We start from the raw sequence: 3,634 nt of genomic DNA, 5'->3' as shown, positions 1-3,634 counted from the left end.
GCCATGTTGTTCTGCAGTGGCCATTTCATAGGTCTATTTCCCATCTCCTCCTCATCATGTTATACAATCTCACTTAAAAAATGTTTGTATTTTTCATCCCAAGAGAATTCACCTCAGTAAACTTCAAGGAAGAAGCTAGAGATCTGGAGAACACCTTTTCTACCATAAGAGACATAAGAGCCATGCACTCTAGAAAAATCAATCTATTTTATTCAGCCATTATTTTACAAAATTAGGAAGAGAATTTACAGTCAGTTTTACAAATTCCTCATCCTGTTCTTATTTTCTTATCAGTTGGAATTTGCGTAAGACAAACTGAGCTAAAATTCAACCATATCTGAGTTTCTTTCGGATTTTATTTGTGATTTTTCACTAAGGAAAACCTCTCATTAACTCACTTCCCTTTTTTAGCCTCCATTAAATCATCAGCTTGATAATCAGGAAATATTATTAGACTCAAATCCCCATAAGGTGTCTGTCTTCACTTTCTAACCACCAAAGTCTATACAGAGGATGGTTCCTATAGCTGTTTTTGCCTTTTAACATTTATCCAACACTCCTGAGCCATCACAGTCACACAACATGAAGTTCTGCCTGCAAATACATTATAAATTTTGGGTCTTGTTCTTCAGTTCGTGATCTCAGCTTCAGAACAGAAATCATTTCAAACAGTGTCTTGGCATGAACTCAGTAACACTGTTTAGGGGTTTGGTAGAGAGTGTTTCAACGAGGCTACCCCTTAATGCTGTAATTCATGAGCTGGCCTTAATCCTGCCATGGTACAGTTTATATGAGATTTATATGTCAGTTTATATGATTTAATGGAGGTGAATAGTTACAGCATCACAAAGTTTAGATTAAAAGGCTCATAAACATTGATTAACCTAGGTTATAAGAGTGAATAACCAACATGGGCTTCTCATTTCTACCACATTCACAGAGATAGATCATCATAGTGAGGAAAAAAAAAAGCTCTGACTTTACCAAATAACTGATATTAGACTCCACCATGTTGTCCCAAAACAGGAGAGCTAGCAGGCTAAATATTCAGGCTATCCTCAAACATTTCATCAAACCTTTTCCAGCTCCTGAACCTACTCAGCCGTGTCTTAGCTGATGTACTCAGGAGATTGTTCCTTTTCAATAAAACACTAGCTCTTTCCAGCCTCAGATCTCCTGAATACCAACAAAAGTACATCTCAGATGTATCTCAAGCAGCAATACTTGAAGAAATGTTTACTTGAATAATTAGGCTTTCAGTGGATACACTTAGACATCATTAAAATGGCTTATTACTATACTGATGCTGGTCAGCACAGAACTGAAATGTTGGACTGCATGTGTGAGTAACAGGCTAAGCTGCAATGAATCTCAAAGCATATAAGAGGATGCAAAAAAGATTGATAAAAATAAAAGTATCATCTCCAGAACAGCGTAACACACCCTCAGCTGCTGCTTCTGCAGTGCTTTAGAAAACACTCTGGAACTGTCAACATTTGTGCAGTTTTTAAGGTCAATGATGCTGACAATATTATGTGTCAGATGCTTTACTGCCTCAAAGAAAGTACAAATAAAACTCACCTGCTAGTTCACAAAACACAGAATCATAGCTAGAAAAAAATCAACCAGGAAAGGAAACATTTTTTTCCATGAGTGGTTTTATCCACCATCAGACATATTACAAGGTCAAAAGGTGGCTTTTTCATTGATCCTTAATCCTTTTGACAATGAGAGCCAGAACCACTTCTATTTCTATGGAGTCATTCATGTGCAACATTTGTTATTATCACAGCGTTATTTCTGGTAATTCTCTGGAATCACAGAATTGCAGGGTTTGGAAGGGATCTCAAGAGGTCATTGAATCCAACCCCCCTGCTAAAGCACTCCCTACAGCAGGTCGCACGGGTCGGCGTCCAGCTGGGTCTTGCATATCTCCATAGAAGGAGATTCCAGCACCTCTCTGGGCAGCCTGTTCCAGTGCTCTGTCATCCTCACCAAAAAGTTGTTCTTCTGCACGTTTGTATGGAACTTCCTATGTTCAAGATTTAGGCCATTGATCCTTGTTCTATCACTGTGCACCACTAAGAAGAGCCTGGCCTCATCCATTTGCCTCTCACCTCCCTTTAGATATTAAAATTAATCAGATCCTCCATTATGCACCACTGAGGACAACTCTCTGGGCTCTGACAGTCAGCCAGTTCTCAATCCACCTCAACATCCACTCATCAATCCCACACTTTCCAAGTTTCACAAAAAGGATATTGTGGAACGTCCAGTGGAACACTTCAATGACCCAGGGAGGGCTTGGGGCAGATAATAACATGATGACATATCAGGCATCTATATACAGTATCACCATTGTCCAAAACCTTAAAGGAGTGTTATTTGATAATTTGATAGCTACCACAGCCCTGTCTTGTACCATCATTTGCAGAAGTGGGATGGAATTGTACTCTTTCTGAAGACAGCTTATTGCAAATTCTCATCCATGTTGTTCAGACTCCATTTGGAAAGCAAATATTAACACACTAATGCAGTAGGAAGTGGACTTCATGAACTCATTTCACACATAGGCCACCAATGTATGGTTTATCTCTGGATGAAAACTCACTATCCCATCCAATGCATCTACCAACCCTTACAAAAAACAAACAAACAAACAAACAAAAAACCCCTCAGTAAATTCCAAAAATAAACACAAAATAGATGACAACATACCAAACACGTTACATCCATCCATCCATCCATGCCCTTCCCCCTTCATCCTAACAGTAACTGTCTGATATGAGGACATGAGGACACAGCTAGGGTCATCCAACTGCAGTGCCAGTTTTGTTTTGCTGGTAGACTTAGCAATGCTAAGTATGACCTGATTTAATGAGGCTACAGCAGTACAACTTTTCCCCCCAAAATCAGCACTAGAATGGCTGAAGTACCGATTTGGTCTCTAACAGAACTGTATGTGTGCTAATAGGGAAAAAAAATATTTAAAAATGCAGAATGTTAGTCCTAGTACATGTGTTCTAGTGAAGTCATTTAGAAAGCATTGATTGGGCAAAAGCATGATTTCACCTGCAAGTGGAACACAGCGGATATTTACAGAACTTGCTTGTAAGAAGTTCAATCTTTCAGCTGATCAGAATGCCAAGTCTGCCTTGATGCTGATGAGATGAGCCAGGACCTTGGCAGATATCACTGAAGTTCATTCAGATGTAAGATGCTAGAAATACAGAATTTGCCATTAGTTGACATTTTCTACAGTAACTTTCAAGCAGAAAGTGACAGCTATTCTGCAAGCACAAATCCGAGTCAATCTCATGTGTTCTGTAATGCCAGTGTTTTACACGATGATCTGAAGTCCCTTTTTGATTCAGTTCAGGCATGAATTAAGCCTTGAAATTCATTTATACATGATAACTGCTAGAAACTAATTGTGGCCTTTCACCTTGAAATTTTTTTGTGCTGTTGTTTTTCCCAGTGATATCCCTATATCTGGACCTGTCTCACTGCAGTGAAAAACTGCAAATCATGCTGCTTTTGCTTTGGAAGCTCCAGTATTTCCTCTCTGAATGAATATATCCTAGTCAGTTTTGTTCTACCTTGAGCTGCTATTCAATTCTTAAGCATCAAGCAG

The sequence above is a fragment of the Lagopus muta genome, chromosome 10, assembly GCF_023343835.1.
Source record: "Lagopus muta isolate bLagMut1 chromosome 10, bLagMut1 primary, whole genome shotgun sequence".
NCBI classification, from domain to species: Eukaryota; Metazoa; Chordata; class Aves; order Galliformes; family Phasianidae; genus Lagopus; species Lagopus muta.
The sequence above is the reverse complement of the archived record's forward strand: the minus strand, read 5'-3'. Positions refer to the sequence as shown.